Raw genomic sequence first — 22,568 nt, 5'->3', positions numbered from 1 at the left:
TCATGTGAATTTTCGACGTTTTCTTTCAACTTTTCGCTGCAAAATGTCCAAAACTGTGAAGTGACGGAGCGTGATGACGTTTCCATCTTAGCAACAGATAACGATCTGTGTGCTGCTCACCTTAGAGACGTCAGGTGATCAATCACTGATCAATAAGTCAGTCTGACGGACACACAGCTCCTCCTCAGTGCCTCTGCAGCGCCTCGTCCCGTTTATTGTCCGTGATGAGGAGACTTCTGGCGGACACAGTGGTCTTCTTCAGGCCGCGTCCGTACAGCGTCGTCAGTGTCCACGCAGCTGTGACCAACACTGTCCGCCTCTCTGCCGTCCCACAATGCACTGTTTGTGACGGTCGGCGGCGGGGGGAGGAGGGGAGGAGGGGGGAGGACTGAGGAGGCTTGTCTTCAGTCTTCAGTCAGGTAGAGACGGAGACACGTTCAGACATGTTGGACCGCTGCAGGAACACATCTGGACGGAGACCACCAGGTCCACACGGGCCGTGATGTCATCGTGACATCATCACGTCTGAGGTTTCATGTGATCAATGTGAAAATCTGCAGATTCATTCAGAGTCGCAAACAACAGGAGGATAAAAGACAGCCGAGAGTGAGCATGTGATCAGTCTCAACCAATCAGTGAGCAGCTTTAATGTGCAGAACCACAAACAGGCAGACGGTCCGGAGGTGTTCTGGAGGTGTTCTGGAAGTGTTCTGGAGGTGTTCTGGAAGTGTTCTGGAGGTGTTCTGGAGGTGTTCCGGAGGTGTTCCGGAGGTGTTCCGGAAGTGTTCTGTAGGTGTTCTGGAAGTGTTCCGTAGGTGTTCCGGAGGTGTTCTGTAGGTGTTCTGGAAGTGTTCCGTAGGTGTTCCGGAGGTGTTCTGTAGGTGTTTCGGAGGTGTTCCGGAGGTGTTCTGTAGGTGTTCCGGAGGTGTTCTGGAGGTGTTCTGTAGGTGTTCTGGAGGTGTTCTGTAGGTGTTTCGGAGGTGTTCCGGAGGTGTTCCGTAGGTGTTCCGGAGGTGTTCCGGAGGTGTTCCGTAGGTGTTCTGGAAGTGTTCTGGAGGTGTTCTGTAGGTGTTTCGGAGGTGTTCCGGAGGTGTTCCGTAGGTGTTCCGTAGGTGTTCCGGAGGTGTTCTGGAGGTGTTCTGTAGGTGTTTCGGAGGTGTTCCGGAGGTGTTCCGTAGGTGTTCCGGAGGTGTTCCGGAGGTGTTCTGTAGGTGTTCTGGAGGTGTTCTGTAGGTGTTTCGGAGGTGTTCCGGAGGTGTTCCGTAGGTGTTCCGAAGGTGTTCCGGAGGTGTTCCGTAGGTGTTCTGGAAGTGTTCTGGAGGTGTTCTGGAGGTGTTCTGAAGGTGTTCTGAAGGTGTTCTGGAAGTGTTCTGGAGGTGTTCTGGAGGTGTTCTGAAGGTGTTCTGGAGGTGTTCTGGAAGTGTTCTGGAGGTGTTCTGGAAGTGTTCCGTAGGTGTTCCGGAGGTGTTCTGGAGGTGTTCCGGAGGTGTTCCGGAAGTGTTCTGTAGGTGTTCTGGAAGTGTTCCGGAGGTGTTCTGGAGGTGTTCCGGAGGTGTTCTGTAGGTGTTCTGGAGGTGTTCTGGAGGTGTTCTGTAGGTGTTCTGGAGGTGTTCCGGAAGTGTTCTGGAGGTGTTCTGGAGGTGTTCTGGAGGTGTTCTGGAAGTGTTCTGGAGGTGTTCTGGAGGTGTTCTGGAAGGTGTTCTGGAGGTGTTCTGGAGGTGTTCTGGAAGTGTTCTGGAGGTGTTCTGGAGGTGCTTCTGGAGGCTGATGTCAGACTGAGATCCTGACAGAATCTATAGATCAGCTGCTGCTCGTGGTCGTGTGACGATCACGATGTCATCAGAACAGAACCAGAACACTGAGGACAGAACACTGATGCTGGAAGTTGAACACAGACTGAACTGATCAATATCTCCTGACAGAGAAGATGAAGGCTTTATTTATTTTATTGATTGAATTGTATTAATATGTAATTCTATTTGTTATATGTTCTTTTTTCTACACTGAAATGTTTCAGTTCAATTACACTGAATCATTTGTGTTATATTTAAACTTTATTTCTCTCCTCCTCTCTCCTCCTCTCCTCCTCTCTCCTCCTCTCGTCTCCTCTCTCCTCCTCCTCTCGTCTCCTCTCTCCTCCTCTCGTCTCCACTCTCCTCCTCTCTCCTCCTTTCGTCTCCTCTCTCCTCCTCTCTCCTCCTCTCGTCTCCTCTCTCCTCCTCCTCTCGTCTCCTCTCTCCTCCTCTCGTCTCCACTCTCCTCCTCTCTCCTCCTTTCGTCTCCTCTCTCCTCCTCTCTCCTCCTCTCTCCTCCTTTCGTCTCCTCTCTCCTCCTCTCTCCTCCTTTCGTCTCCTCTCTCCTCCTCTCTCCTCCTCTCGTCTCCTCTCTCCTCCTCTCTCCTCCTCTCGTCTCCTCTCTCCTCCTCTCTCCTCTCTCCTCCTCTCTCCTCCTTTCGTCTCCTCTCTCCTCCTCTCTCCTCCTTTCGTCTCTCTCTCCTCCTCTCCTCCTCTCGTCTCCTCTCTCCTCCTCTCTCCTCTCTCCTCCTCATCTCGTCTCCTCTCTCCTCCTCTCGTCTCCTCTCTCCTCCTCTCTCCTCTCTCTCCTCCTCTCGTCTCCTCTCTCCTCCTCTCGTCTCCTCTCTCCTCCTCTCGTCTCCTATCTCCTCCTCTCGTCTCCTCTCTCCTCCTCTCGTCTCCTCTCTCCTCCTCTCATCTCCTCTCTCCTCTGAACCTGTCCTCTCTCCTCCTCTCATCTCCTCTCTCCTCCTCTCGTCTCCTCTCTCCTCCTCTCGTCTCCTATCTCCTCCTCTCGTCTCCTCTCTCCTCCTCTCTCCTCTCTCCTCCTCCTCTCGTCTCCTCTTCCTCCCTCTCGTCTCCTCTCTCGTCTCCTCTCTCTCCTCTCTCTTCCTCTCTCCTCCTCTCGTCTCCTCTCTCCTCCTCTCGTCTCGTCTCTCCTCCTCCTCTCGTCTCGTCTCATCTCCTCTCGTCTCCTCTCTCCTCCTCTCATCTCCTCTCTCCTCCTCTCGTCTCCCTCTCTCCTCCTCTCGTCTCCCTCTCTCTCCTCTCGTCTCCTCTCTCCTCCTCCTCTCGTCTCGTCTCATCTCCTCTCGTCTCCTCTCTCCTCCTCTCGTCTCCTCTCTCCTCCTCTCGTCTCCTCTCCTCTCTCCTCCTCCTCTCTCCTCCCTCGTCTCCTCTCTCCTCCTCTCTCCTCCTCCTCTCTCCTCCTCTCTCCTCCTCTCTCCTCCTCTCTCCTCCTCTCTCCTCCTCTCGTCTCCTCCCTCCTCTGAACGTGTCCCCTTGACGTCGGTGTGTCAGATTGCGATGATGTTTCTGTGTTCACATTATTCCTGCTGGATAAACTGGTGTGTGTGTGTGTGTGTGTGTGTGTGTGTGTGTGTGTCTCTGTGTGTGTCTGTGTGTGTGTGTGTGTGTGTGTGTGTATGTGTGTGTGTGTGTGTGTGTGTGTGTGAACCGACACTGTGGCTGCAGACACACAATAAGAGCAGCTCAGTCTTTGTTTCTGTGTGTTTACGCCTCAGGAGGAGATCCAGGACTGATGGAGGAGGAGGAGGAGGAGGAGGAGGAAGGCAGGAGGTGACACAAACAAAAAGAGGATGAGACCAACGACAACAAACAGCAGCAGTGATGAAACACCAGAGTCACAATAAACCTGCATAATTCTCACATTCACTTTGTCTCTGCTGCCAGAGACGAGAAACAATGAGGAGACCTCACAGATCTACACCCACACACACACACACACACACACAGAGACACACACACAAACACACACACACACACACACACACACACAGACACACAGAGACACAGATACACACACACACACACACACACACACACAGAGACACACACACACACACACACACACACACACAGTCTGTTCCGTCCTATAAGACTCCTTCACCTGCAGACAGAACCAGAACCGTTTCCCACTTCCTGGTTACTACATGCGGTGCACTGGATATTTCCCAGCATGCCTCTGGCTCAGCTGGGCTACATGAACATGTAGCACAGCATGTTGAGGTGCTGCTCACAGACGTCCACCTGCCGAGCCGCCTCACCTGGAGAGAGATCACTGTGGTGGTCTGGATGACATCATGTGAGTAAAACAAACTCTGACACGTTATTCTCTTGTTTCTCTGCACGTTGTCAGGTTGAACACAACTTCATGGGTTTTTATCCAAATATGACCCATTGTGTGGTGGTTGTGTGAGAGTTGTGTGGTGGTTGTGTGAGAGTTGTGTGGTGGTTGTGTGAGAGTTGTGTGAGTGTTAATAATAATAATAATAATAATAATAGATTTAATTTATATAGTGCCTTTCAGGGTACCCAAGGACACTTAACTAAGTGGAACAAACATAAATGAAAACAAACAAAACAAAGAATAAATGGAGCTCCTGTCAGTCAGAATGGAGGGAACAGCCGCACAGCCGTCAACACCGCCGTCTGCACCGCAGGGAACAGCACCCTCCGTCTGGATGTGAACTTGTGTCTGGAGGCTCCGTGCACACAGCGGGGGCAACGCAGGAGACCCAGAGATCCAGTCCCAGCTACGGAGACCAGGGCGAAGAGACAGCAGAAGTCCAGGAGCTCCCGCGCTGAACACCCGCAGACCCCACCAGCAACGGCGGAGCAGCGACCATCCAACATCGCAGCGAGCCGGGAGAGACCAACAGAGGAGAGCAACAACAGAGCCAGGTGGTGAATAACCCTGAGGCTGTGGTGGAGGGAGGACCAGCGATGGACAGCCCACAGAACATCGAGTACGTCTTCTCATAAGTTAGCGTTGTTATGCTAACAGCTGATCGGCGGAGAAAGTGAGTCCACGGAGTCAGTTCTTCAGGTGTGCAGGCTTCAAAGGTAGTAGCACAGCCTCAGAACTGGTAAAGACAACTTGGCTTTCTTCTTTTAACAGAAAAAAGGCGTTTTGTCACGGATCAATAAGCAGCGATATTCACGCCAGCGTCCTCTCGCATCCGGGTTGCCATGGTGAACCATGATGGTTGTGTTAGAGTTGTGTGATGGTTGTGTGAGTTTGTGTGATGGTTGTGTGGTGGTTGTGTGATGGTTGTGTGGTGGTTGTGTGATGGTTGTGTGATGGTTGTGTGATGGTTGTGTGGTGGTTGTGTGGTGGTTGTGTGGTGTTTGTGTGGTGGTTGTGTGGTGGTTGTGTGGTGGTTGTGTGGTGGTTGTGTGGTGGTTGTGTGGTGTTGTGTGGTGGTTGTGTGGTGGTTGTGTGGTGGTTGTGTGGTGGTGGTGTGGTGTTTGTGTGGTGGTTGTGTGGTGGTTGTGTGGTGGTTGTGTGGTGGTTGTGTGGTGTTTGTGTGGTGTTGTGTGGTGGTTGTGTGGTGGTTTGTGGTGGTTTTGTGTGTGTTTGTGTGGTGTTTGTGGTGGTTGTGTGGTGTTTGTGTGGTGTTTTGTGTGTGGTTGTGTGGTGGTTGTGTGGTGTTTGTGTGGTGGTTTGTGTGGTGTTGTGTGGTGGTTGTGTGGTGGTTGTGTGAGTGTTGTGTGGTGGTTGTGTGGTGGTTGTGTGGTGGTTGTGTGTGGTTGTTGTGCTGGTTTGTGGTGGTTGTGTGTTTGTTTGTGTTGTGGGTTGTGTGGTGTTTGTGTGGTGGTTGTGTGGTGGTTGTGTGGTGGTTGTGTGGTGGTTGTGTGGTGGTTGTGTGGTGGTTGTGTGGTGGTTGTGTGGTGGTTGTGTGGTGGTTGTGTGGTGTTTGTGTGGTGGTTGTGTGGTGGTTGTGTGGTGGTTGTGTGGTGGTTGTGTGGTGGTTGTGTGGTGGTTGTGTGGTGGTTGTGTGGTGGTTGTGTGGGTGTTGTGTGGTGGTTGTGTGGTGGTTGTGTGGTGTTTGTGTGGTGGTTGTGTGGTGGTTGTGTGGTGGTTGTGTGGTGTTGTGTGTGGTTGTGTGGTGGTTGTGTGGTTGTGTGGTGGTTGTGGGTGGTTGTGTGTGTTTGTGTGGTGGGTGTGTGGTTGTGTGTGGTTGTGTGGTGTTGTGTGGTGGAGTGTGTGTTGTGTGGTGGAGTGTGTGTTGTGTGGTGGAGTGTGCTCGTTGTGTGCGTGTTTGTGTGGTGGTTGTGGTTGTGGATAGTTGTGGTGCGTGTTTGTGTGGGGTTGTGATGGTGGCTTGTGTGAGTGTGTGTGGTTGACTGAGTGTGTGGTGGTTGTGTGGTGTTTGTGTGGTGGTTGGTGGTGGTGTGTGGTGTGTGGGTGTGTGGTGGTTGTGTGGTGGTTGTGTGATGGTTGTGTCGTTGAACTTGTAGGTTTGTGTTTTGTTCCCTGCAGTGTTTCTGCTGTTAACGACTCTTTAACAATCTCAGCTAATCACATGAATCAGTCTGACGATCAGGCGACTGTAATTATGTTCTGTTCAACAGAACCGAGCTGCACAGGAAACTGATCGTTATCAACCTGAGTCTGTTCTCGATTCTGTGAAGTTTCATTTCGTTCAGATTTAAGAATATTTAGTTTAAACAACATATCTGTGGTGATTGAGATCAGAGAGGTGATTCTGACTGTCAGGACGGGAACACGCTCTACAGCTGATCGTCTTCATGTCGACCTGTTCGCTGTTTGTTTGTCGTCTTCACCCGACAGGTCGTCTCGTCCTCTCAGCGTCAGGTCGTCCTCACGAAGGTTTTTCTGGCGTGTTTTCCGACAGCTGGCAGCAGCAGCAGCTTTAACGAGGAGCAGATGGAGGAAACTGAAGGACCAATGAGCTCTGAGATCAGACCATCAACACGCCTGGTTAACCCTGAAAACCACTTCCTGTTCCAGCAGGTGGAAACCTCTGGACGCTGCGAGGATAATCTGTGACACATGACAGACGTCAGACGGGACGTTTTACTCACTCTGACTTTTATTCTTTGCTTCAGAAGGAAACAGTGTTCCTGTTCTTTCCTCTGAGGTGAAGATGAAACCCAGCAGCATCCCTCAGAACATCTGGCTGCCTCAACATGTGGACTCACACAGAACTGTCCAGATACAAATTCAAGATATAAGATAAAAAGTGAATTACAGTTAGAACCTCAAAGCGTCCACCTCCACCTCCTCTCTGTGTGGAAGTCATGTGACCTCCACCTGTCAGTCACACGTTAGAGCGAGAACATATTTGTAGAGAGTATTTGAAGTCGTCTCCACAGGAAGCAGCTCGGCGTCAGGCTGATCCGATCAGTATGTGCATATTAGATTCATGTTAAAATTTGATTACACACGTCCAGTTTTTAACATGAAACTGAATATGTTCACTTTGCTCTGCTGCTGCCCCAGATTCACTCTGCAGCTCCACACCGAAGACGAGCCGAGACACAGTGTCCCCCGCCTGCTGCTAACTTAGCATTAGCATCACTCCACTTGTGGAATTGGAGACAATAATAAATAAAGTGAGTAAATAATCCAGCAGTGAGATTTGAGTCGGTTCAGAGCAGAAACACATGAAAGTAGTCATTCAAGAACTCTTTAGAAGTTCGATGAAGTAAATAAAGACTTCATGCTTCACTTGGATTTGATCTCAGAGAGAAACAAGCTTTCTGCCGTGACAGAAAAGTCTTCAGTCTTGTGAAACTCGTGAAGAATGGGAGCAAAACGTGTCACGAGTGAACTTTGGGAGCAGAAATGTCTCATGGCAGCAAGTTAAAGTTGATGAGTTGGTGGTGAGCGCCGCGTTCTCCTCACAAGGTTTGTGTTTGTAACTCTGTTCACTCAGAGTGTTTTCCTCGTGCTGGTGGAGACGAGCTGCTCCACCTCTCACCTTGTTGCAGTAAAAGGAGAACTGGGTAAAAAGGCTGGATGGATGTTGGGTAACAGCCGTCTGACTCACAGCCTGCTGGATGTCAGAGTGCAGACTCAGCAGGTTTCATCACTCTGCAGTGTGTTGGCAGGTAAACGGTCGGTTCTGTCACAACAGCAGCGACCTGACACACCAGAACTTCCCCTCCGCCGCCACACTGCAGCTCAAACAGGAACCGCTTAACTTTTACCGTCTGACCTGCGGTGACCTGAACGCACCACGCACACTGCTGCAACCGTCAGTCATCTTCATCATCATCATCTTCATCATGTTATCAGAGCTTCACTCAGCGGTTCTGTTTGATTTGTGACAATTAAGAAAAAGCTCTGAGTGAAGTCAGCACTCAGCAGAGACTCTGGTTCTGGTTCTGGTTCTGGTTCTCTGTCTCCCTTCTGTAACATTACGTTCATGAAGTAAAGTCCATTTCCCCTCCAGCTCCAGTCAGCAGTCAGCAGAACAGAACCTGGAGAGAAATCAGCTTTTAATCCCAGAAGATAGAAACTCATCTCTGCTCCTGTTGGTGAACAGCTCCGGATCAGAACCTGATGAGACTCCAGGTGTTTGTTCCTCCAGGAGTTCTGGATCTGCACCAACTCTCTGCTGACATGTTGTGTGTTGAATCAGAACACATTTAATCTAAGATGCGTTAATAATCCTTTAAACTTTCCACGTGTTCCTCACCGTCAGGTTCTGAAGTTCTTGTGATTTTCCAGCTGAACGGTTTGACTGAGCGGTCCGAGGTGACGTGAGCAGAGGTGAGTCATCCTGCAGTGAATCAGACGAGGGCGGCTCGTTAAATGTCTCTACAAAAGTTAAGAGTCGTAACAAACTGCTAAAAAACAAGCAACAGATTATTTATAGTCACCTGCAGGAAGATCGGATGGTTGTGAAACTATGTTTAAGGATTTAGATTATATTTGTTCTCAACAAACGTCTAATAATGATCAGCTAAATGTATTTACTTATAAATAATGAAATAATAATAATAACTACAGTTTAACTTCATATGAAAATGTTACTCGTCCATTTTATATAATTATTCAATTTTACATGTAAAGAAATTAAGTGAAAACTAAAGCGAGTAGTTAAATATATTTATTGTTAAACAAAATGATTTATGTGACTTAAGTAAAGTGTAACTTAATATAAATATGTCAATCAATTAAATGTTTTGTTTTGTTTTTTTGTTTTTTTTATTTCCATTTTATGATTATCACAACACAGCATAACACAAGACTGAGACTTCAAACAATACATACATAACAACAACAGTACATGACAGGGGAGCACAGATTCATTACATTTCAAAAAGGTATTCATTTATTTCTCTGTGAGTATTAAATCAGAGTTTCATTCTTCTCAAGGAAGAAAAAAAATTAAAAAGGAAAAAAAAAGGAAAATACGGAGCCTAATACTTTTTTATTGTCCTTCCTCTACATATTCCTGAACAGAAGGCCATAAATTGTTTAGTCCATTATCCCTGTAGGATTCCAGCAGGGAACGGCTGCTCGCTCCGTCGTTATCAGATCTATTAAATCCTTTAGCCAGTCATCTAAACAAAACAATTTGGTTTTCTTATTTTCCAGTTCATTCATCAATTAAATGTATTTAATCTAGATGTGAAGATATGAGCTGATATACTGAGTCTGTTTGTCGGCTGGTGAAGTTACTGAAGAGGTATTTACTCTCAGGTGAGACACAGAGCACCTCCACCTGCCTGCTGGAGTCAAAGGTAATATATCAGTGCAGTTTATAAGCTCACACAGCTGGTCGTGTCTCTGTTCTTGGCCCTCCAGGGCCTCCATACCCGCGGCTCTTCCTCGGTGGTGTTGTTCCTGCTCGTGTTAACAGCAGCTGCTGGATGGGAAACGTCTGTTTGACACTCGGCAGCTGAAGTGAGCCGTCAGGTCTGAGGCAGATTACCTTCCACCGACAGGCCCGCAGGGAGCGGCTGAGCTAACACCACCTGACACCTCCCTGCATGTATGATTCACGGGTCGGGTGGAGCCAGCAGCAGCGGGCTCTCCTCCTCTCTAACCGGCTCTGGCAGCCATGTTGGCCCGCTGTCATGCTGATCCACCCTGGAGCTGAGGTGACACTGTGGGAAACCTGGAGGAGAGCTTTACATCATCCTCCGTGTGAGGAGGGTTCCCACCATAAATCTGCAGAGGAAGGCCTCGGCTCGGGCTGGAGGACGAGCTGGCGTCTGTTAACCCAGAAACAGTCCCACAGCACCAGAACCTGTCACAGAATCATTACTGATTACTGCCTCGAGTTCCCCTGCTTCTCTGATTGCATCATATTCTGTCTCTTAAAAGCTCATAATGCCTCATATGGCGTCTCTTACGGTGCGTTAGCAGCAGGTGGACGTAGACTGATCACATCAGAACCAGAACAAAGAGGTTCTGTGTGATCTGACTCAAACGGATCAGAAGCTGAAGTAACAACATCCTGATGTGTCTTCGTGTCTGACCTGATGCTGCGTCACGTCTGTCGGTCGACAACAAGCTCACGACTTTTGAAAAGTTTGTTTCCTGAGTGAAGATGAGAGATGTGCTGGGCTGAGACGTGTTTCCAGGACTTACCAGCCAGTCTGACTTCCCTCCACAGCTCCTCCCTGTCCTGTCTCAGCTCAGCAGATGTGTCATCGTTCAGCTCTGTGAGTCTGCAGACCTTCATGATTACTGATCATTGTCGTCCACTGTTGTTGATGAACGTCGTGACGACAGTGTGAACGTTAACACTGACACCATCAGACGCAGCGTCACCAGGAAATCAGCCTGAGTTCAAAATGTTCAACTCATGTGAACCACGTGAATTTCGGGTGTTTGACTTTGTATGTAATTTAGACACGTGATGAATGTCACATGTCTCATGTTGTCTCATTCTTTCTCATTAGTTTCTTGTCGTCTCATATTGTGTCAGCATCATTAACTGTGTCATGATGTCCCTGTGTGTCTGGTCCTGCAGGTCACAGTGAGCTCGTGTCCTCTGAAAGTCCTGATGAAGTCCTCGTCCTGCTCACTGTGCGCTCTCAGATCAGGGCTGTGATCAGAGGACAGGGAGGATGTCTGATGTCTTCACGCTCCATTGACCTGATCAGTCTCAGTGTGTTTGATCAGGACGGTCTCATCATGAGATCTGCTGTTCAGAGGACGGAGCTGCTGACAGAGGAACCATGAAATCCGTCCTGATACACCGAGTTTATACAGACAGCAGGTCACATGTCCTCCTGCAGAGACGCTGGGACATTATTGAGACAGACAGATCAGCAGGATCTGACAGCTGCTGGAGGTCAGAGGTCAGACCAGGTCCACATACTGTAGACATTATTCTATGTCCTCTGCTGGCTGACTGGATTCAGTCCTGAAGAGAACTAATGTGGTGTGGATCGTCTCTCTGGGATTAACGGATGATTCTGTGTGAGATGTTAAAGCAGAGGTCGTTCTCTCAGACTGACTCTAACAGACTGAAGCTGAGTGTGAGCGTGCCGTGTGAACTCTGGCTGTCAGGCTGTCTGTGCAGCGACAGATGAAGAGCAGACGTTTCCTCCACATCTTCACCTTATTGCTGTTTGTTTGTGAAGTTTGAACAGACTCTGAGTTTCTTCATCAAACAGGCGTCTCTGAGCCCAACAGCTGTTTGGAAATTTCTTCATAACTTTCAACACTTGTGTGAACTTTCCTCCAGCAGTCTGTCAGTCTGACCTCCGTCCTGTAAGCTCAGAGTGACGGAGCTGCAGGCTGTAAATATATAATCCTCAGTGTGCAGACGTTCACCTGCTGGACTGCTTAAAACTGCAGTTTTCTAAAGGAGGTTCTGCATTGGAGTTAAGATCAACAAGGGAGGTGAAGTAAGAAGATGCTGTATATAAACCAAAATATAATAAATGTTTAAAAGGCTCACGTCTGATAAAGAAATCTTTTTTCACATTAATGTAAAAAGATTTAACTTGATTTATATAAAACAGGGGAAAGGTTACAAGAAAGCACGCAGAAAGAAAAACTGAAAAGAAACCAAACTGTGGAGTAAAATACACAACAAATAGGAGAAACATTCAAACACTGTTCAGTTTTAATATGTAATATGTGAATAAAGTAGAAACACATACGTATAGATCTCTCAAATATACTAAAAACTATCAGTGAGCTTGTTTCTCATCAGGATTCATGTGGCGTTCCGCAGGGTTTCATACTCGGCCCTCTGCTTTTTATCTTTTTGTTTCCTTTTACAGTTTTAGCTGAATGGTTACACAAGTGTTGCTCACTGTGTCATCACTTAACACACAGGCCGAGTAAGACTCAGCACATGGAGATAAACTCCTAACTTATACAGCAAAATGAAACTCTTGAAACAAAACCAACAATCCCATTTCAAAACTGTTTTTAGCATCAAAACGTTAAACACATGCACCTTTGAACTACTATCAGCAACACACAGATGTGCTTTATGCAAAACAGCTGGATTCAGTACTTTGGATGGTTTTTTACTTTAAAAGTCTCAGACAGATTTTTTTTTGTGAAAGATTGATCCACTACAGTTGATCTAGAAACATGAAAACAAAATGGAGACACTTCAGAATTTCTTTTGTTTTTCAGGTTTTTGCAAAAATAAAAACAAAACAAAACACAAAGACGTGGTACAACCAGAATGTTCTATAAAACATGGTGTAGTAAGAAAACGATTGGAAGACATTTAGGCTGTGGACCCCGTGTTGCTGTGGCTCTGTAACATGTTGCTGGTTGTGTTGCTGGTTGTGTTGCTGTGGCTCTGTAACATGTTGCTGGTTGTGTTGCTGGTTGTGTTGCTGGTTGTGTTGCTGGTTGTGGTGCTGTGGCTCTGTAACATGTTGCTGGTTGTGTTGCATGTTGTGTTGCTGGTTGTGTTGCTGTGGCTCTGTAACATGTTGCATGTTGTGTTGCTGGTTGTGTTGCTGGTTGTGGTGCTGTGGCTCTGTAACATGTTGCTGGTTGTGTTGCTGGTTGTGTTGCTGGTTGTGTTGCTGGTTGTGGTGCTGTGGCTCTGTAACATGTTGCTGGTTGTGTTGCATGTTGTGTTGCTGGTTGTGTTGCTGGTTGTGTTGCTGTGGCTCTGTAACATGTTGCATGTTGTGTTGCTGGTTGTGTTGCTGGTTGTGTTGCTGTGGCTCTGTAACATGTTGCTGGTTGTGTTGCTGGTTGTGTTGCTGGTTGTGGTGCTGTGGCTCTGTAACATGTTGCTGGTTGTGTTGCATGTTGTGTTACATGTTGTGTTGCTGGTTGTGTTACATGTTGTGTTGCTGGTTGTGTTGCTGTGGCTCTGTAACATGTTGCATGTTGTGTTGCTGGTTGTGTTGCATGTTGTGTTACATGTTGTGTTGCTGGTTGTGTTACATGTTGTGTTGCATGTTGTGTTGCTGGTTGTGTTGCATGTTGTGTTGCTGGTTGTGTTGCTGGTTGTGTTGTTGTGGCTCTGTAACATGTTGCTGGTTGTGTTGCATGTTGTGTTACATGTTGTGTTGCTGGTTGTGTTACATGTTGTGTTACATGTTGTGTTGCTGGTTGTGTTGCATGTTGTGCTGCTGGTTGTGTAGCATGTTGTGTTGCTGGTTGTGTAGCATGTTGTGTTGCTGGTTGTGTTGCTGTGGCTCTGTAACATGTTGCATGTTGTGTAGCATGTTGTGTTGCTGGTTGTGTTGCATGTTGTGTTGCATGTTGTGTTGCATGTTGTGTTGCATGTTGTGTAGCATGTTGTGTTGCTGGTTGTGTTGCTGTGGCTCTGTCACATGTTGCATGTTGTGTTGCATGTTGTGTAGCATGTTGTGTTGCTGGTTGTGTTGCTGTGGCTCTGTGCTGCTCGGTGGATCTGACGCTGACATCAGGACACGCCTCGCAGCCTGACTCGTCCCCGGTGGGCGCTCAGAGGCAGCTGAGCGAGGAGACTGTGGTAGTTGGACTGGATTCAGGGATTAGGTGTTCCAGGGAGGGAGGAGGGTTTGTTGGCTCGCTGCATCCCCCAGAGGACGCTGGGAATGGAGAGAGAGTGCCCCGAAAACACCACCCACCCCCATAGTCTCTCTCTCTCTCTCCCTCTCTTTCTGTCGCTCGCCCATGTTGGTATGCAGAGAGAGACGGCGGCCAACCAAAGACTGCATGACATACCAGCAGCATGAGAGTGTATGGAAGACCAAGAGAGCCCGAGAACTGACGGAGCTGAAGAGAATCCACAGAGCTGCAGGCTGAGGCCTTCAGGAGCACGTCACGTTAATACTGACGAGGTCAGACACTCTGACACTCACTGACTGATTCATTAATGGATCCATTTATTTTATTTCCAACATGTAAAACTAAAATTTAAGCTTTTCACAAAAAGTTAAGAATAACAAAATAAAAATAGTCAGTAAAGAAATTCTTAAAAAACAACAACACAGGCCTCTATGTGTGTGTGTGTATATATATATATATATATATATATATATATATATATATATATATATATATATATATATATATTATATATATATTATATATATATATATATATATGTTTAATTAACATATGAGTATATTAACAAATGAAGTAAGTGGCTTCATGTGTAGTTCACTATTTATTCACTTACAACTACAAACACATTAATTCATCAACTAAATATCTATTTTATTTAATTACAATAAAGTAAAAGGCTTATTTTATAATATATGTAAAGTTTAAATTATGATTTAAAAAGCATAAAAATGTCTTTTTTATTTTCATTATTACTGATGCTACTCTGCTGTTTTGTCCTAAATGAGCTGCTGCAATGATGAGATGAGCAGAGAAACAAAGAGCTGCAGAGAGACGAGGAGGAGAAGAAGAAGAAGAAGAGGGAGAAGAACAGAGAAGAAGAAGAAGAAGAAGAAGAAGAAGAAGAAGAACGAGAAGAAGAAGAAGAATGAGAAGAAAAAGAAGAAAAAGAAGAAGAAGAAGAAGGAGAAGAAGAGTCCTGTGTGATGGAGGACAGTCTGCAGTGTGAGCAGACAGGAGAAGAGCTCCACCTACAGGACGGAACACAACACACACTCTGCTGCTGCTTCACTGCCAACAGAATTCAACTGGACACTTTTTAGAAACTTTAAACTCTTAAACTTAAAGATCACATAATTATATCTGCTTATGTTTCAGAACATTAACTCTCATTTCTAAAATAATCCTGAAACTGCAGCAGAAACCGTCTTCAGGCTGAATCACTGAAGATCTTCATGAAACAAACACACAAATGATCTCTAACGAGTTCACAGGTTTTCTTGTTCCTCAAGTTAAAGTCGTAGATTTTAAAACATCAGTAAAGGTTTTCATTCATGTTTCCACTGAACTTTCTCTTGTTTCAATTCTAAATTAAAGTAGAAGATATATAGTTTTGTTGTCCAGTGTTGTTGGACAGATCTCACAGTCGTTCCTAAAGTGTAACATCTTAATGAACTGTGTGTAATCTATATAACTGCAGCGATCAGCTGATTGGCTCTGCTGTGATCAATAGATCAGCTGTGGGACTCTGAGTGTGTCTGTCGCTCAGTGCAGTGAGTTACATGTCAGACGGGGATTTTTCTTCTGTGAACTCTCTTTAAACGTGACCTCACAGGAAGCTCCGCCCTTCTCCTGTTGGTCTCCATGACGACTCACTAAGTGTTGCCATGTCAACATCATGTGACCCGAAACAAACAGAGGGAAACTTCTGAGTGACGACGGGAGGACGATCCGTTTGACCCTGACCAGGACAAAAACTACAAAAACAGAGAACATGAGGACGATCTGACGACCCGCTTCATCTCAATCAGAACCAGAACCAGAGTTCTTGTTGTTTGACGGCCATCTTTGATCACAACACATGAACCAGATAAGTCGAGTGTGTCTGAACACTGGAAACATGTGAGACGGTCATTAATTATCACTGTTCCTGTTGAACTGTTCAGCTAATTACCTCCACACACACACACACACACACACACACACACACACACACACACACACACACACACACACACACACACACACACAGTTCAGATGGCGGTCCCTCGGGTCTGATGAGGACTAAAGGTCCGCCCCGAGGAACACGGAGCAGAACTGGACCTAATGGGCTCCCCTGGTTATTCCACACAGAGGAAACACTTCAAACGTTAGAAATCATAAAAACACTCAACTTCACAACCGTTCCAACCAAACAGACGAGAGTCCACATTCTGACTCCGTATCAGAGATAACGAGATGAAGATGATAAAACACAAAGTCAACACAGTGAGATAATAATTCAACATGCTGCTGTCTTTAATCTACAGTAACTGTGTCCAGATACACAGTGAAGCTCAGATCAGATTATTATTTATTTATTATTATTATTGTAAATAGTAAATCAGAATTATGAGATATGAATCAAACTGCTGCTCTCTTCAGATGTTTCAGTGTTTCATTGTTGTTTTTATGAGCCCAGATTATTTTATTAAAATCATTGAATTTCCCCAACATGTACGTCATTGTTTTATTACGTCATCATGTAAAAATAATTACACAATATCAACCCGACATTTTATTTCTAAAAATGCTGTTTTCATTATAATTATTTGTATTTGTTCATCAGGCTTCAAAGAACAGTTTGTATTAAAGATCCGAACACAAAACACTCAGATGTCAATCTGGAGTCCAGAAAGAAATCAACAAACCTGACAGAGAGGAATGAAACGCAACCAGCTTCAAACCAAACAAGTGGGGAGAATCCTGACAGGAACACAGAGAACATGGAGAACATGGAGAACATGGAGAACACGGAGAACATGGAGAACACAGAGAACACGGAGAACACGGAGAACACGGAGAACATGGAGAACACGGAGAACACAGAGAACATGGAGAACATGACACACACAAGGAACAAGAGGAACACAGAGAACAAGAAGAACACAGAGAACACAGAGAACATGGAGAACATGACACACACAAGGAACAAGAGGAACACAGAGAACAAGAAGAACACAGAGAACACAGAGAACATGGAGAACACAGAGAACACAGAGAACACAGAGAACATGGAGAACACAGAGAACATGGAGAACATGACACACACAAGGAACAAGAGGAACACAGAGAACATGGAGAACACAGAGAACACAGAGAACATGGAGAACAAGAGGAACACAGAGAACAAGAAGAACACAGAGAACACAGAGAACATGGAGAACACAGAGAACACAGAGAACATGGAGAACATGACACACACAAGGAACAAGAGGAACACAGAGAACAAGAAGAACACAGAGAACACAGAGAACATGGAGAACACAGAGAACACAGAGAACACAGAGAACATGGAGAACACAGAGAACACAGAGAACATGGAGAACAAGAAGAACATGACACACACAAGGAACAAGAGGAACATGAGGGAAATAATTGAGGGAACAACACAATAACAAACCAAAAAAACACAAACCATGACACTCTCTCCGCTCCACAGTCTGGCTGGTTCTGACTCTGAGCCGCCTGTAACGTCTGCAGAAGTCACAGAACAGTTCCACACATACGACATCTAACAAACACACTTCTGCAGCCGCGTGTGAACACGTGGTTAACATGAGATTGCCGTTTGTTTTGTCTTTGTTCAGAACATGGATGACTTTTGTTGTCAGGCAGAACACAAACCCAACAACTGTCTGGACTCTGTAGATGTGTTTACTACGTCAGCTGTCTGATGGACTCAGACCGTCAGAGGTTAGTGAAGGTGTCTCGTACAGAAGCTGGAGGTCTCCTCTGTGTTTGATGTCACAGCAGGTCACAACAGGAGGTGTAACTGGTGCGTCTGATCCTCAGCAGGAGTCTGTGTGTTTCATCATGTTTCATGTGTGTGTTTTCACTCCAGCGGTTGTTGATGAAGCTTTGTGGCGAGCTGTGCGTGTTCTCAGTCTGAGCTGCACCTGCGTGTTGAAGGGATTTAACGTTATCTTCTGTCCTGCTCTCAAATCCGTGTTGATGCTCCCATGATGCCATTAACCTGGGGGAGGAAGGCGCCCGGCGATCACGAAGAATCAGAGCAAATCTGTGTTAATCTGATAAAAGGGTGAGATTAGGTGGAATAAAAATATTTAGAGCTGATAACTGTTCAGATGGTCAGTATGGATGAGGACATTGTTGGTGCTGAGAGGCAGCAGATGAAGTGTGTGTGTGTGTGTGTGTGTTTGTGTGTGTGTGTGTGTGTGTGTGGGGGGGTCAGCCAATCAGAGTGTTGTGGGCGGGGTTAAGAATGTTAGTGTCGAGGTTTGTTAACTACATCAATAAAAACTGGCAGCACGGAAACATACAGAAATCCATCTTCACAGTGTCGCGGTCCACAGAACAGTTCTGGAGCTGTCGTGGTCCACAGAACAGTTCTGGAGCTGTCGTGGTCCACAGAACAGTTCTGGAGCTTCACAGTCAGACAGAGCTGCAGCGTTCAAGACTTGATTTAAAACATCAGACGTCTCCATACAGCTGTAATCACAGTCTGCAGGCTTCAGCCACGACAAAGCAACTTATTACAAGGAAAAAAAATTATAATTGTTTAATAGTTAATGCTGAATTAACAAGAAGGTCCAAATAATGCAGAATGAGTCAGAGACAGAGTTTCACAGAGTTTATAAAGTGTCTCCAACTCAACAACTCACTAAACTGACACATTTGTTAAGGGAGTCTGGGGACTTTCTCCACGGGGACAAAGAAGTAGCCTATATTGTTACTGTTTAGTGTCTTTGTAACATGTGACATGTTTAGATCAATAACATGTTTCTTCTTTCATAAATGGAGTGTAAATGGTGAAATCAGTGTAAACAGTGTGTTCAAACAGCTGATCAATGTTGGCAGGTAAGACTTTAGCACTTTAGACACAGAAGCAGACAGGCTGGTACAGACATGCTGCCACAAACTGACACTTTTTACAAGGAGACAAACAACTTCAGCTGAAAGATTTAATGCTGAATTTACAACAAGGACACAATGACTTACAATCTGTCACACACACAGTTTCACTACGTTAGAAAGTTTGTTTTAACTCAACAACTCTTAAAATCACTACATTTGTAGAGGGAGTCTGGTGATGTTGTGGATGAAAGTTGGCTTCATGTATTATATTTAATGCTGAATTTACAACAAGGACACAATGACTTACAGTCTGTCAGAGACACAGTTTCATTATGTTTATAAAGCTTTACGCTACACAACAACTTGTTAAATTAGCAGATCTGTTAAGGGAGTCTGGTGATGTTTTCCACTCTGCCTGGTGTTGTGGCTTCTTGGTGTCCTGTCACTATAACAACCATCAGGTTCGATGACATCATTATCGAGGACACATCACACACATCCCGACTACACACTCATTCTTTTATTTCATCATCACTGACTAAAAACACTGTTATATCTTACAGTGGAGAACCGGTCAAGTGTTCTCGGAGAAAAGACATTTTTTATTTTCAATCGTCAGAAGGATTTAGCTCAAGTCTTTGAGTTGGAGAGTCCATTAGTTGTTGTGCTTGTTGTGAATGCGCAGCAGCGTCTGTGTATAATTCATGTTTCCACTCTGAGGGTGGCCGTCAGCTCAGTAACCACCACATCAAGCCCTGCTGTGAGCCTGCTGCTGCTCACCTCCCCACACGTGTGACCGGGCTGCTTTTTAAACAGCTTCCAGGTTTGTGGAGTTAATTAAAGTGACGCGTCACACGTGGAGCTTTACTTCACTCGGGCCATCCTCGCTGTAATTGCTACCTGGCTCTGAGACGACTCTTTCATCTGAAGACGTCTTCCTCTGCCAGAGCTTTAAAAGTGGAAGTGTCTTTATTGGAGCTTCACCGCTTCCTACCACATCATCTGGAGACGCCTCGGTCCACAAACAGGAGGCTGTAACGAGGTAAAGGTAGAGAGCAGAGAAAAACTTTATTAAAAACAAAGTTCATTAACAGAGAAACGTTTCCTCTCAGCAAAACATTCTGATGTTATTTTCTTAAACTCTAATGGACACGTGTTGTGCTGTAACTTCTCTCCTGGCTACAGAACAACGTCCTGAAATTATAAACGTCTCTTTAATGTCCGTGTTCTTCCAGAGGACGTTATTCATGGGTTGTGTTTTGCTTGAAGTTGCATTGAATGCACGTGAGATAATAATGGTTTTAGTCCTCTGCAAACCTCTTTGAAAAAAGCCAAGGAAGGCACCGCTGGGATTTGAACCCAGGATCTCCTGTTTACTAGACAGGCACTTTGACCAACTAAGCCACGGCGCCGTTACTTTCAGGGCTCTCACAGAGTCTTACATGAAGCATGAAATCACACCAAATCAAAATGAAATTGTTTGTCAATTGATACCAGAAAAAAATCCAATTGAGCAAATCCAGCATTGGGTGCCCTGTTGAACAGGGGACCGCAACCAGGAAGTGCAATGGGTCATGAAGGCACCGCTGGGATTTGAGCCCAGGATCTCCTGTTTACAAGACAGGCACTTTGACCAACTAAGCCACGGCGCCCTCGCTTTTGTACCTCTTACAGAGTCTCTATGAGTCAGAAATCACCATGAAATCACTATTATGTTTGAGCCTTTCACACAGTTTGATCAGAGCAATTTTTCCGCATCCTCAGGGCTCTGGAGAACAAAAAGGACATTCCCTGTAAAGGGACATTATAGATCTGGGTCTTTGGAGTGCTACTAGACTTCCAGATGGACAACCAAGTTCAGATTGTTGGCTGTGCACAGATGTTGACAGGAACAAAGACTGCTCGTCCCTGGGTGGGCTCGAACCACCATCCTCTCGGTTAACAGCCAAGCGCGCTGGCCGATTGCGCCACAGAGACATTGTGATGTGTTGCACCCGAAACATGTTGGGTCGTTTTCTCCTCAAATAAGAATAACAAATTGGTTTGATCCACATTCTAGTAGACTGCCAACAAACTACCTGTCAAAACTAATCACCATTCAGAATTTTTTCCAATAAAAGGAGAAAATACAGCAGTTTTTTTTTCCTATAAAACATTTCTTTGTTTTTAATGTCCCTGTTCTTCCAGAAGACTTTCTTGATGGGTTGTGTTATGCTTGAAGTTGCATTGAATGCATTTTAGATAACGTTGGTTTTGGTCCTCTGCAAACCTCTTTGAAAAAACCAAGGAAGGCACCGCTGGGATTTGAACCCAGGATCTCCTGTTTACTAGACAGGCACTTTGACCAACTAAGCCACAGCACCATTTTTGCACACCTTAATCAGAGCAGTTTTTCTGGATCTCGACTCAGCAGCCGGATATTTAAGCTGTAGACTGGCCAAATACGTCCGGCTATGCTCAGAAAACATCGACTTTTGATGTAACCTTAACACTAGTCCATCTCGACTCAGCAGCAGGATCCTGAAGACGTAGACTGGCATGCAGTGGCGGAAAAGCCTTTCAGGGCTCTGGAGAACGGGCCAAAAACAGAAATTCCAGATCAAGGGACAGCATGGATCTGGGTCTTTGGACAAGAGTCCTGCTTGACAACTAAGTCCAGATAGATGCCTGGCAGTGGGTTTTGACAGGATCAAAGACCTGCTCGTCCCTGGGTGGGCTCGAACCACCATCCTCTCGGTTAACAGCCGAGCGCGCTGGCCGATTGCGCCACAGAGACATTGCGATTTGCTGGACCAGAAACATCTCGCGTCGTTTTCCCCTTGCATAAGTCCGGCTGTGCTCACAAAACACCTAATTTTGATGTAATCAATGAATCCCCTATAATTGGTTTGATCCACATTCTAGTAGATTGCAAACAAACTAGCTATCAAAACGAATCCCCATTCAGAGTTTTTTCCAATAAAAGAAGAAAATACAGCAGTTTTTTTTTCTTATGAAACATTTCTCTGTTTTTAATGTCCCTGTTCTTCCAGAAGACATTCTTGATGGGTTCTGTAACGCTTGAAGTTGCATCGAATGCACGTGAGATAATAATGGTTTTAGTCCTCTGCAAACCTCTTTGAAAAAAGCCAAGGAAGGCACCGCTGGGATTTGAACCCAGGATCTCCTGTTTACTAGACAGGCACTTTGACCAACTAAGCCACGGCGCCATTAATCTTGAGCTTTCTACATAGTTTGATCGGAGCAGTTTTTCCAGATCTGGACTCAGCAGCCAGATCATTAAGATGTAGACTGGGTTCCAGTGGGGGGTCCCGAGCCTTTCAGGGTTCTGGAGAACAAAAGCCCCAATTCCCTCTGAAGTCAATGGACATCGTGGCACCCTGCTTGACTTCAAGATGGTCAACTAAGCTCAGATAGATGCCTGGCAGTGGGACTTGACAGGAAGAAAGAGTGCTCGTCCCTGGGTGGGCTCGAACCACCATCCTCTCGGTTAACAGCCGAGCGCGCTGGCCGATTGCGCCACAGAGACATGCTGAGGTCTTGCACCCGAAACATTTTGGGTCGTTTTCCCCTCACATAAGTTCAGCTATGCTCAGAAAACATCTACTTTCGATGTAATCAATGAATCCCCTATAATTGGTTTGATCCACATTCTAGTAGACTGCCAACAAACTACCTGTCAAAACTAATCACCATTCATAGTTTTTTCCAAGCAAAGGAGAAAACAAAGCAGTTTGTTTTCTTATCAAACATTTCTCTGTTTTTAACAGGCTAATCTGTCACAAGGTGAAGACTGAAGGTCGGGTCAGAACTCACCTCTGCCCTCCAGCTGGAAACATTCATGATGGAACTTGTCATCATGACTGTCTCAGATCACCAGCTTCTTATTTGTCACTGGATTGGGTTGAAATGTGTCCTGAGCATCC

At 45.8% G+C, this 22,568-nt stretch overlaps 1 long non-coding RNA gene and 7 other non-coding genes across 8 annotated transcripts; 1 reads left to right on the top strand and 7 right to left on the bottom strand.

Moving 5' to 3' along the window:
- Positions 1-3,875: 3,875 nt before the first annotated feature.
- LOC115588422 (uncharacterized) lies at positions 3,876-11,106 on the top strand. Its single transcript, XR_003985349.1, has 3 exons — positions 3,876-4,119; positions 8,492-8,559; positions 10,775-11,106. It is a non-coding gene; the product is annotated as an uncharacterized LOC115588422 (long non-coding RNA).
- Positions 11,107-19,980: 8,874 nt separating this feature from the next.
- On the bottom strand, positions 19,981-20,054 carry trnat-agu (transfer RNA threonine (anticodon AGU)). The gene has a single exon. It is a non-coding gene; the product is annotated as a tRNA-Thr (tRNA).
- A 166-nt stretch (positions 20,055-20,220) lies between these two features.
- trnat-ugu (transfer RNA threonine (anticodon UGU)) lies at positions 20,221-20,294 on the bottom strand. Its single transcript has one exon. It is a non-coding gene; the product is annotated as a tRNA-Thr (tRNA).
- Positions 20,295-20,545: 251 nt separating this feature from the next.
- On the bottom strand, positions 20,546-20,619 carry trnan-guu (transfer RNA asparagine (anticodon GUU)). The gene has a single exon. It is a non-coding gene; the product is annotated as a tRNA-Asn (tRNA).
- Positions 20,620-20,931: 312 nt separating this feature from the next.
- Positions 20,932-21,005, bottom strand: trnat-agu (transfer RNA threonine (anticodon AGU)). Its single transcript has one exon. It is a non-coding gene; the product is annotated as a tRNA-Thr (tRNA).
- Positions 21,006-21,344: 339 nt separating this feature from the next.
- On the bottom strand, positions 21,345-21,418 carry trnan-guu (transfer RNA asparagine (anticodon GUU)). Its single transcript has one exon. It is a non-coding gene; the product is annotated as a tRNA-Asn (tRNA).
- A 359-nt stretch (positions 21,419-21,777) lies between these two features.
- Positions 21,778-21,851, bottom strand: trnat-agu (transfer RNA threonine (anticodon AGU)). Its single transcript has one exon. It is a non-coding gene; the product is annotated as a tRNA-Thr (tRNA).
- A 246-nt stretch (positions 21,852-22,097) lies between these two features.
- trnan-guu (transfer RNA asparagine (anticodon GUU)) lies at positions 22,098-22,171 on the bottom strand. Its single transcript has one exon. It is a non-coding gene; the product is annotated as a tRNA-Asn (tRNA).
- Between the last annotated feature and the right edge of the window lie 397 nt (positions 22,172-22,568).

The sequence above is a fragment of the Sparus aurata genome, chromosome 9 (genome assembly GCF_900880675.1).
Source record: "Sparus aurata chromosome 9, fSpaAur1.1, whole genome shotgun sequence".
Taxonomy (NCBI): domain Eukaryota; kingdom Metazoa; phylum Chordata; class Actinopteri; order Spariformes; family Sparidae; genus Sparus; species Sparus aurata.
This window is presented reverse-complemented; position numbering and strand designations above follow the sequence as displayed.